Source organism: Pyrus communis, chromosome 17 (assembly GCF_041283825.1).
Source record: "Pyrus communis isolate YQ-2024b chromosome 17, ASM4128382v1, whole genome shotgun sequence".
NCBI classification, from domain to species: Eukaryota; Viridiplantae; Streptophyta; class Magnoliopsida; order Rosales; family Rosaceae; genus Pyrus; species Pyrus communis.
The window spans coordinates 14808804-14821750 of NC_142581.1; positions in this window are offsets into that span (position 1 = coordinate 14808804).

Consider the following 12947-nt stretch of genomic DNA (forward strand, 5'->3'; position numbering starts at 1 on the left):
AGAATATAAGTGAGTTTCACCTAATAGTTATGAACTTATATTCACAAGTAGTGGAGGTTGCTTATAAACAATCGCGTTAAATGAATTCTTGGCACTAGTTTCATGTTTTTCATAGTAACGAATGCCTCGTCAACACTTATAGTTTTCATGATGCTTAATGATCTTTGATTGTATCTTTATTGTGCTTTTCACGTAAAGGACTTTTGGAGAATGTTGTGAATTGCGTTGCGCAAACCCATCCAATTCATTAACTTAAGAAAAACTTGACGGTTAATTTAAGCGGACCTAATTAACCCGGGGTGTTGAGTTTCATAATTTATCGAAAGACCAACTGAAAATCAATCTTGTATGCAAGTGTAACATGTGTGGAGAAGAACCCCTTGGCTATTCCATCATCCATTAATTCATCACAATTTGTTTTACAATCTGTTTTAATTATAATCTGTCCATTTAATTTAATCTCATCCAAACACAATCCCCCCATATTCTGTTGAGTCATAATCATCCGTATTTGTCTTATTTTGGTTTTTAAGTATTTGGAGTCACAAACACCTTTAAATTCGTCCAAATCTGCCTCGTTTACATTCTTGTTTTAGATTGTGTTTTTAGCTCATTTTGAGTCTTGTGAACTTGTTTCGAGTTTTCTTTAAGTGAATTAAGTGTTTTAAAGGTTATTTTTATTTCTTTGAGTTAGTTTAAAGTGTTTAGCACCCCTAGTTAATCCCCGGTTAGAACGATCCCTACTTACATCATTACTACAATTGTCACAAATAGGGTTTAATTTGTGTGCGTATAATTCTCGCATCAAATTTTGGCGCCGTTGCCGGGGATTGGCAAAGTTGCTAATCCCTTGTTTTGAGTCTTGTTTAAATTGTTCAGTTCTGTTTTGTTTTAATTTGTTTTGCACCATGTGTGTGTGTTTTCTTACTTGTGTGCAGGTACTAGTTTATGACCCGTAGCTCACAACCTGTTCGTGAGCATATCTCCGACTTTGACGGTGATTTCGAGAGGACTTTGAAAAGGAAAAAGAAATCACAAGCATCTAATCCTCCTAGTCCCGAATCTGAATTTAAAGAGGAAGTACCAAACATGGCAGTGGACAGTCTGCCTCGGGTTTGGCCAATGCAGCCCCTCTTTACATCCAATACCCCAATGCAGCCCCTGAGAAGACCGATGAGTTTGAACTTAAGTCTAGTTTATTACATCATATTCCTAAATTCCATGGGTTGTCCATGGAAGATCCTAACAAACATCTTAAGGAATTTGAAGTAGTTTGCTCAAGTATGACACCCATCAACGTTGATGGGAGTATTTTGAAGATGAAGGCCTTTCCATTCTCACTTATGGACAAAGCCAAAGATTGTATGTTTGAATTGTCCCCTAGAACTGTCATTTCTTGGGAAAGTATGAAACGTGCATTCTTAGAGAAATTCTTTCCAACTGCAAAGATCATTCTCTTGAGGAAACGAATTAGTGGCATCCAACAAAATCAAGGTGAGTCGTTTCCATCTTATTATGAACGTTTTAAATCACTTGTTGCTTCATGTCCACAGCACCAAATGAAGGAGGAGCTGCTCATTCAATATTTCTACAAGGGACTCCTTCCCATGGAACGTCAAATGCTAGATGCTTCGGCGGGTGGTGCATTAGTGGACAAGACTCTAATGGATGCCAAAGCTCTAATTGCCAACCGAGCACACAACGCTCAACAATATGAAGGTGTTGGACAAAGAGAGGGGCCACGACAACAAAGTGTGAATGAGGTAAGTGCAATTTCTGATATTCAATCACAATTGGCTAATCTTACTTCTCTCATGTCTCAGGTTGTCAAGGGGTCAAAACCACAAGAAAACCAAGTGTGTGGCGTGTGTTCAATGCAAGGGCATCCATCCGAGACATGCCCTCAATTAATTGAGAACGGAGGGTGGGAATCTGCCAATGCCATGGGCTATGGGAATCAAAACCAACCGAGGAACGATCCATATTCTAACACATATAATCCAGGTTAGAGAGACCACCCAAATTTCAGATGGAGAGATGCACAACAACCTGCCCAACAAAGTGGATTCCGACAACCTCCGGGTTTCTTTCCAAGGCCTATGGCACCACAACCACCTCCTCAAGCACAATCATCCCAAACCAACTCAGGTACGTCTGTGAATGATGATAAAACATATCAATTATTAACCACAATGGCGCAGGGAATGCAGAACCAAGCAAAGGAGGTTAATGAGCTAAAGAAGCAAATGGGCCAAATGGCCGAATTTTTGGGACAATTCCATGAAAATGGTAAGTTACCAAGCACTACGGTGGTCAATCCCAAGGGTGGTTTTGAAACCGCCAATGCAATCACCTTAAGAAGTGGCAAGGAATTTGGAACCACCGCACAACCACCAAAATCAAGCCAAGAAAATGATGAAAGGTTGCTGCAAGAGGAAAAGGGCAAGGGCAAAGCCACAGAAATGGTGGAGCAACCTTTGCCGCAACCACTTCAAGCACCTAGGCCGTCCAACAAATGTAAGGTAGGTCCAAACTCAATTGTTTCTAATGTGATTCCACTAAATGTGCCCTTTCCTAGCAGGTTTATGCAATCTAAGACAGAGGAGGATGAAAAAGACATCCTGGAGACGTTTAGGAAGGTGCATGTCAATATCCCGCTCCTTGATGCAATAAAGCAAATCCCAAAGTACGCTAAGTTTCTAAAGAAGATTTGTACAACAAGGAAACGGATTCAGGAGAAAGAGGTGGTACATGTAAGTGAGAATGTCTCTGCCATACTGCAAAGAAAGTTACCACCTAAATGCAAAGATCCAGGTAGTTTCACCATCCCTTGCGTAATTGGTAACAAAAGGTTCGAACATGCTATGCTAGATTTAGGTGCATCAATTAATGTCATGCCATATTCTGTTTATGCATCTATGAATCTAGGAGAGCTTAAAAATGATGGTGTCATTATTCAATTAGCTGATCGATCTAATGCATACCCGAGAGGAGTGTTGGAAGATGTTTTGGTGCAGGTGGACCACTTGATTTTTCCTGCAGATTTCTATGTGCTTGACATGGAGGATTCAACCCACTCTCCACCATCGCCACTCTTACTTGGACGACCCTTCATGAAAACAGCCCACACCAAGATTGATGTGGCCAAAGGAGCCTTAACTATGGAGTTTGGTGGTGATACTATTAACTTTAAAGTTTCTGAATCCATTGAGAATATTAATGATGTTCGTTCTTGTTTTGCCATAGGTATAATTAAAAATTTAGGGCCGGAACGTTCAGCACCAATCAAGAAGGATGCATCTAGAATCACCATCGAGGAAGGAATTGGATTGGAGCACAACGAGCATGCCACTACCCTAAAAACATCCAATATGGCCGTGCCTTGTGCTAAAATTGGTGAGATGGTGGCTGCCCTAAGGACATTGCCACAATATCTTAGTAAGTCTCCAATCCCAATTCCGATTCCCATTTCAACTAATAGGTTGTTACCTTCTTTTGTGCAGGTACCCAATCAATTTCAAGGTGGTGGGAACATGTACATGGACGTTCGGAACCAAAACATCACCATCAGGGAGGATCGTTATCCCCGCCCATTCAGTGAGCCATATTATGAAAGTGTTCAAGGAGCATACCGTGGAGGACATACCCCTCCACACCGTGGGCTCTAAGTAAGAAATGAAGGTTTCGTCTGGCTGCAAGACGTAAAAGAAAGCGCTACTTGGGAGGCAACCCATGCATTCAACAAAGGAAGACTTAGAAGGCACTCCAATTCCAGATTTGCATTCCTAAACTCTTCTCTTTGTTGCTATTTCGTTTCTGCCATGTTAGGTTGTTTAGTTGTTGTTTTGTTTGTTTGTTTGTTAATTGTGTGAGTCTATGATTGGAACATTGAGAACAATGTGTGATTTATTGATAGGCACGACTAAAACAAAGAAAGATGGAGCCTTCACAAAGGTTGTTTACTTGAAGCCCCACTACTTGGGAAATCTACAGAAGCGGGAGGCATCGGAGATGGACCATTCGAGGCCTCGATACTTGGTGGAACGCTGGATGACCCAGGAAAAAGGTGCCTCTGGAGATAAGCAGCAAGCCTTTGACGGTCACTTTGAATCCAACCTTCAGATTCTTGCAGCTCATCAAGCTTCCTCTTCATGCCCGTCGAATAGTTGTTTGCAAGCACGTGCAAACTTCTATTCTCGTGTTTAAGCTGTTTGATCAATTGCTTGAGACTTTCCACCTCTGCCATCAACGATTCAACCTGACGGGAGCGAGCAAGTAGGCGTTGGCCCATGTTGGACACAGAGCCTGCACACTGAACACTGAGAGCGAGGGACTCTTGAACGGCCAACTCATCGGACCGTCCTGAAAGCAGCCTACTATCCTTAGGAGTGAGGAGGTTCCTAGCTACTATCGTAGCTGTTGTTGCATCCGTCATCATGGAGTCTTCACCTGAAAGAGGACCATTAGAAGATAAGAAAGAAGGGCGCCATACATTACCTTGACGGGGCACAACCGGATCGCTGCTGAGACTCAAATCTAAGCAAAGGTTCAATGGGTTAGTCATTTTTCAAAGGTGTTCAAAGATAAGGGTTGGATGGAGTAAAATTTCAAAGGGTCGGAGACGATTTTCAAGAATGGGCAATCTTCAGAGTGTGCATGTTGGAGGTGATCGATACCTCTATAAAAAGCCAAGGCGGCACGACAACCGATTCAAAGAGCCGGATTTTCCTGCATAAAGTTCGGCGACGATCTCTCGGCTTTTTAGAAAACACGTTCAACTTTGTCAAAAGATCTCTGACAAAGTTGAAAACACGTGGAGGCCATCATCGCAACTACACACTTTTGCCGACAAGCGCAAAGTTCGGCGACGCTTTCTCTGCTTTTCAGAAAACGCGTGCAACTTTGTCAAAAGATCTCTGACAGAGCCGCATCCGCACTACTACGTGTCGTTCAGAAAGCGAAAGGGCGTCGTTCAGAAATCGAAAGAGCGTCGTTCAGAAATCGAAGGGGCGTCGTTCAGAAATCGAAGAGGCGCCTTCTCAGAAATCAAAGAGGCGTATTCAAAGATCGAAGAGTCGTCACTATTTCAAAAAGCCGGATTTGCGGGATCAAAACATTTGTCGACAAGGGTAAAAGAACAGTACCACCACTTGCTATTGGGAAATCCCTATATATGTCGACCTTCATCTTTTATGGCAAGGCAGACCTGAAGAAAATGCCCAACTCTTCCTCACCTCTGAGGGCGTACTCCCAGCAAAGCCTTTTGAAATACTCAATTTTTCCTTCTTCCCCAAAGATGATACCAGATGCCTGGAGTACAGATGACCCAGGAGGAAATGGTAGATTGAAGCATGTGCTGATTCATTCACCGCTTCTTCAAAAGCAAAGGTATCTCATATCATCAAGGTCAAAAGCAAAAGTATCTCATATCATGCTCTTTCCCTGTCTTTTTCTTTGTCCTTGTTCTTACTCGCATGGCAAAGTGAAAGAAGCAATCAGCCGGCACTTGGAGTCAGTCTTCCGATCTGGAACCGACTGCCTGGAATCTATTCCTGGTTGCTTACCTAGCGTTGCTCTCGAGTAGTCATCTTCAACGGTTGATACACTTCCAGAGAAGGGACCACTTCTGCAAAGGGAAGCAAGTAAGGCAAGTGAAAATGATACATTGAAGCATGTGGAGACAAGCGCAACAACTGCATAGGCTGAGCTATCCTCCAAACCTTTTCAATACAAATTGGAAAGATTGAACAAAGAAACAGATAAAAGGAGTAAGCTCAGACCTTCAGGGGAAACCAAAAGAATTATCCAGCCCAGTTCAAGAATAAGCCTGTGGAATCAACAAAATCAAGCCTCAATGCAATCACCAAGGAGAAGATGGAATTTACATTCCACAACCAGATTTGCGTCTCTAAACTCTTCTCTTTGTTAGTTACATCATGCCATGTTTAGTATGTTTCGTTGCTGTTTTTATGTTTACTTTTGTTTGGTGTGATTTTAAACTTAAAACATTGAGGACAATGTTTGATTCAAGTGTGGGGGGGTAAATAAGTATATCTGATGCAAATTCATGGGATTTTATCATCCATAACTTCAAATGTTGTTCCTTGCTGTTTTAAGGTGTTTTTAAGTTGTTTGAGAGTGTTTTAGTATGTTTTGATTTATAACTCCGAAAATCACATAAAAATTTGAAAAACATGTTTTGAAAAACCTAAAAAGAGTGTTTTGAGTCGTTTTTGTGTGTTTGTGTCTTAGGATACCTTCCAACACAATGATGAGGATTTGGTTTGTAATTGCATGATTGTTAAAGAGAGTTATAAACATGGATGAAAGTTTGATTTACTCTTGGTATATGCTTGGTTATGGTTATAATGTATGACTTCACATGCAATCATAAAAGAAAAATTCGTTTTTGTAACATGCTTGAAGGAAGGAACTCAAACAAACGCTACAATCCTGTGAGACTCGAGCCATTACCTTCTTTGGAGAGTTATAATCTGTGATTCTTTGTTTTCTAAAGTTGTTGCATGATCTCATTATTCCTTGCTTGGTTGCTACTTAGAATGCAATTGTATCATGATAGAACTAAATGCTAGAACTTATATCCGTTTCATTCAAAGCATGACATTGAATTGCATAACATATATCAAGATGAAGTTGTGTAGTTGCCACCATAGCCAAATAGCCTTACTTCCCATATTTCGTATTTGTTGTAAGTTTTACCCCCGTTGAGCTTTGTTTAGCCTTTATTCTTTGTTAACCCACATTATCCTCACCTAGCCTAGTTTAGGACAATCCACACCCTTGTTCTTAAAAGATAGTGAGCATGACTTAATTGAATTCCTTTTGAGTTACATTATGCAAGAAAATGAGTGTGGGGGAGGGAAAGTTTGTTCTTAAGTTTATATGTTTTGAGATTCAAAAGAAAAGAAAAGAAAAAATTGTGAAAAACATATGAAAAAGAAAAACAGAAAAGAAAGAAAGAAAGAAAGAAAAAAGAGCTTGTTCTCCCTTTTTGTTCAAAAGTTGAGTTTTCATTCAAAAGTGAATTCTAAGTTGATTCAAGTGCTTTGCTCACTATTTCTTTAAGAACCTTTGTTTTCCATATCCCTTCTTTGTTATCCACACACCCCAAGCCCCATTACAACCCGTGACTTCAATCTTGAGTGTTATGTGTTTCAATTTGTGGAGTTTGAACTTGGTATGAGCATATGGTGTCACTGGTTCTCGCATCTAAGTAGTAGCATTCCATTCATGAGATCATACCTAACATGCTTATTAACTCCAGAAATTGCTCTCTTTATGATACATATATGTGAGTGTTCGTTTTCATGTTTACATCAATCTTCTCACATGTAACTAGATTAGGGTGTGTAGTTAGAAAATCTGAGTGAAATTTGAGTGCATATCTTGTAAGGAATTGAGCAAATTCTCTAAGGCATGTTACTACATTCAAAACATGGTTTTAAATGCTTAATTGTGGACTAATATGTGGTGACTATGATTAAGTATGTACTTAAGTGTAAAGATAACCAAAATCTGTGGGAATGATGATTTTTAACATGTCATGTGCATTGGAAATCCCTGAGGCAACGTTGGAAGGTTTAAGATTGTCTTTGGTTTGTTTCGTTTCGTTTTGTTTTGTTTTTCTGTTTTGCTCGAGGACTAGCAAAAGCTAAGTGTGGGGGAATTTGATAGGAGCATATTCATGCGACTTCAATGGTTTGTTCTCGTGCATTTACATTATGTTTCTTTAGTTATTTTAGTCCTTTATGCTTCTTTTGTGTGTTTTCAGGTTCTAAAGGGCTTAAGGAGCAAAGAAGTGCATTTAGGGGCCTTTTGGAGCACTATTGGGCTAAGGATGGATAGCTTATGCTTGGAGCCAAAATGTTGGATGAAATTGAAGGCCTTGTATGCACCTTAGGATATAAAACAAAGGGCCTAACCCATGCATAACCCACCAATTTCAGCCACATGCACACAAACACATTCTATGCCATGCAAACCAACCTATTTTAGGCCTATTCTATGTACTTAAACCCTAGCCCTTTAAACTTGCAGCCCTATTATGATTTATTCACTTCCATATTCTTCTTTAATCCACATGCATTCATCATAATTCACAACACAAAATAGCCACACCAACCAACCCATTGTCGTGCCTTCCCTTGCCATTTTCAGCCATCATACTTCATCATTGCAGCCACCATTCACCCTAGTTGTCAATCACATACTTTCCCATTGTATAATTCATCCACATGCATCTTTAATCATTCACTCACAAGCTTTAACCAACAAACAAATCAGCCACAACACACAAACACACCCATGCCGTGGCCACCCTTGCATTTCCAGCATTCCACCAAGTTTTCCTAGCTGTTTTTCACATGCATCCCCTCACTCTTTAATCATTTCCAACCTAGCAACCCCTTTAATCATTCATCCTAGCTGCCATTAACATGCTCTCCCCTCCATTCTCTCCCTATAAAACCATGCAATGCATTCATACAATTCAGGCCATTCACCACAAAACAAACACACAACACACAAACACAAAATCCCCATTTTGTGCCGTGCATCCCCTTCCATTTCCTGCACATTTTCTCCTCCATTGCAGCCACTCCAACCATTCCCCACTTAATTCCACATACTCCTCATCCCCCCAAACACTATCCTTAGACCTTGTGCCGCAACGAAGAGGAAGAGAAGAGGGCCTAAACGTTCATACAATTCAAGTTTGAGTTGTTGGAATGTTTAGGTGTTTCTTTGATTTCAATGTTTAATTTCAATTCTCTGTCTTGTACGTATGAGGAACTAAACCCCCTTTAGCTAGGGGGTGATTCGAAACCATGTTTATGCTTGCAATATGAATTGATTATCTTTGGTTGGAATTTCATAAGTTGTGGATTCAATTTGTTTAACCGTTTGATTGATAACTTATTTATGTATGTTTATTGAGAGTGCACGCTTAATTTTCATGCATGAATATGACGCTAGAATATAAGTGAGTTTCACCTAATAGTTATGAACTTATATTCACAAGTAGTGGAGGTTGCTTATAAACAATCGCGTTAAATGAATTCTTGGCACTAGTTTCATGTTTTTCATAGTAACGAATGCCTCGTCAACACTTATAGTTTTCATGGTGCTTAATGATCTTTGATTGTATCTTTATTGTGCTTTTCACGTAAAGGACTTTTGGAGAATGTTGTGAATTGCGTTGCGCAAACCCATCCAATTCATTAACTTAAGAAAAACTTGACGGTTAATTTAAGCGGACCTAATTAACCCGGGGTGTTGAGTTTCATAATTTATCGAAAGACCAACTGAAAATCAATCTTGTATGCAAGTGTAACATGTGTGGAGAAGAACCCCTTGGCTATTCCATCATCCATTAATTCATCACAATTTGTTTTACAATTTGTTTTAATTATAATCTGTCCATTTAATTTAATCTCATCCAAACACAATCCCCCCATATTCTGTTGAGTCATAATCATTCGTATTTGTCTTATTTTGGTTTTTAAGTATTTGGAGTCACAAACACCTTTAAATTCGTCCAAATCTGCCTCGTTTACATTCTTGTTTTAGATTGTGTTTTTAGCTCATTTTGAGTCTTGTGAACTTGTTTCGAGTTTTCTTTAAGTGAATTAAGTGTTTTAAAGGTTATTTTTATTTCTTTGAGTTAGTTTAAAGTGTTTAGCACCCCTAGTTAATCCCCGGTTAGAACGATCCCTACTTACATCATTACTACAATTGTCACAAATAGGGTTTAATTTGTGTGCGTATAATTCTCGCATCAGTATGCTAAACGAAGTTCAGTTCTTCATAGTGTTGGTTTCAAAATGAGTGGTGCAGATTCATCATTATTTGTTCGCACTAGTGCTGGTGGGAAATTAGTTGTGTTGATATATGTGGATGGCTTAACAATTACAGGTGATAATGCAGCAGAGATCTCCAAATTCAAATAGTCACTTCAACAAAAATTTGCGATTAAAAACCATGGGGAGTTAATGTATTTTCTTGGGATCGAAATGACATCTTCTCATAAGGGTTTATTTCTTAATCAACGGAAATACGTCATAGATCTCCTCAAGGATGCTAATATAAGTGATGCTACGGCTACCCTTACTCTTCACGATAGCAAGCTCAAACTTAACTTGGGAGGAACTCCACTCTCGAATATCAACTCCTATCAGAGGCTTGTTGGTAAGTTGATCTACCTAACGATCACCAGACCAGACATCTTATATTTAGTGAGTATTGCCCGTCAATTCATGCATTCTCCCACCATGGAGCATTTGAACCTTGTAAAAAAGATCTTACGTTACTTAAAAGGGTCTGTTGGTCGTGGTATTCTCATGACGAAGAACGACCACACTCACATCATGGGGTACTGCGATGCAGATTGGGCAGGCAATGCCATCGATCACAAGTCCACAAGTGGTTACTGCACCTTTGTTGGTGGAAACTTGGTCACCTGGAAAAGTAAGAAGCAAACTGTCATTGCCAGATCCAGTGTCGAAGCTGAGTATCATGCAATGGCTTCAACAGCGTGTGAGTTGATTTGGCTCAAGGGTCTTCTGTGTGATTTAGGGTTTCCTGCAACCCTTTTTATGTCCCTATTCTGTGACAACCAGGCCGCCATGTATATAGCATCCAATCCCGTGTTTCACGAGCGAACGAAACACATTGAGGTTGACTGCTATTACGTTCGTGAACAGGTGTAATCGCAAGTAATTCAGACACACTACACAAGAAGCTCTGACCAATTGGTCGACATTTTCACAAAGCCCTTAGCTTCTCATCAGTTTCAATGGCTTCTGTCCAAGCTTGGATCCATCAACCTTCTGGATCCAGCTTGAGGGGGAGTATTGGAAGTTGCCTAATGGATATTAGGGTTTCCTGCATGGTTAAGAGTCTGGTTCCCTTATGATTAGTTTGCTGTCAACTTCCTAATCTAAGTTGTCAACTCCCTTAATTCAAGGAGTTGTTATTTAGCTTCCCAAAGCGATTTGTATAGATCTCAAGGATGGGTTGTCATCCTTGATGCGAAAATAGTTAAGCACACAAATTAACCCTCTTGTTGTCAAATTGTAGTAAGGATGCAAGTAGGGATCGTTCTGGACCGGGGATTAGGAGGGCTTGGTAAAACCTCTAAACTGACTTAAAAACATAAAAACAAAGTTAAAAACGTTCACAAAGACTCAAAGGACTCGAAACAAGTTCAAAAGACTCAAAACTGCCTACAAACACTAACTAGGCAGTTTCTAACCTTCAACACAATTTTGGACGAATTTAAGATTATGGTTTGATTCAAAACACTTTAAAACACAAACTAAACAGATTCTAAACACTATAGAACAAGAAAGTAAATGGGGGTTTTGATTTGACGAAAATTGAAATAACAAAACAAGTTATAAAACTAGGCAGATTGTAAAACGAATTTTGGAAACAAGATGATGGATGGATTAGTTAGAGGTCCATTCTCCACACATGACACATTTGTATATGAATCTTTTTTCCAATTGCTTTTCACTAACTATGATGCTCAACATCCCAAGTTAAACGTGAACAGCACTTTTTTAACTTTCAAGTTTTCCTTAAGTTATTGAATTGGATGGGAATGCGCATACAACAACTCAAAACATTCTCTAAAAGTCCCTTACGTGAAAAGCACAATAAAGGTACAATCAAAGATCATTAAGTTTCATGAAAACTATAAGTGTTGACGAGGCAATTGTTACTATGAAAAGCATGAAACTCTTGCCAAGAATTCAATTAACGCAGTTGTGACTAGCAACCTTCACTACTCATGTTTATAAACTTGTGACGATTAGGTGAAACTCGTTTATAAACTAGCATCGAGTTCATGCATGAAAACTAAGTATGCATCCTTAATCAACATACAAGAACAAGTTTTGAATAAAACAGATAATTGAATTGCAATCACAACTTAACGAATCACAATTGGAAGAAATCAATTCATATCTCAAACATGTTCATGGCTTCAAACTTTCCCCTAACTAATTAGGGGTTTAGCCACTCATGATTACAGCAAACTCAGAAAGTAATAACAAAGTAAACATTGAAAACAAGAACGAAGTACACCTAAGAACGCCCCAATCTGCAAGCATGAAACGTTCAAGGCCTCCTTTCTCTCCTAATTGCTGTGGCACAAGGGGTTATTGTGAGTTTTGGGGGTTATGGATGATGTAGAATGATGGATTTAGGTTTGGGATGGATGTAGGGGACGGCAAAGGTTGGTTTTGGGCAGAAAATATGGAGAATGGTGAAATATGGATGTGTTAGAGGGAAGGGACGAATTTCTGGCGTGAATGGTGAATGAATGAATAATTTGTGGCTGCAACAAGGAGGTTTATTAATAGGATTCAGGAATTAAAACCCTAGGTTATTTAGGTAATCAGAATTTAAGTCAAAAGCTTTTAGAAATAGGAAAGAACCATCTCCCTTGCACGGCAAGGAAGAGGAAAGGTCAAGGGAGGTGCACGACAAGGCTTGCATAGGAAATAAGTAAGTGTTTAATTCCCCAAATCGATTCTAAGAATCAGGAATTAAGTTAAATCCCTTTAGAATAGGTAATTGAAATCAGGAATTAGGGGAAAAGGGCTAAGTCTTGCAGCAAAGGGAGGAAAAGAAGGGGAAAGTGCAAAACTTGCAGATTTTGAGTGAAAGGGAATGTATAGGTGCGGCTAAGACTTTTAAGAAAGGGATTGTGACACAATCTTGCAGATTTTGGGAGAGAAAAGGAAGGTAAGGTGCGGCACAATTTAGGACATGTCTAGGGCTTCTAGAACATGTGATTTAGGCAACCAACATTATTTGGAAACTTGCACAATTGGAAACCTTTCAAGAATAGAAACTCCCCATAATGGAAACTGGTTTCCAATTCTTGATTCCTCCTTCTTCCTTCGATTTCAGGCTCACTT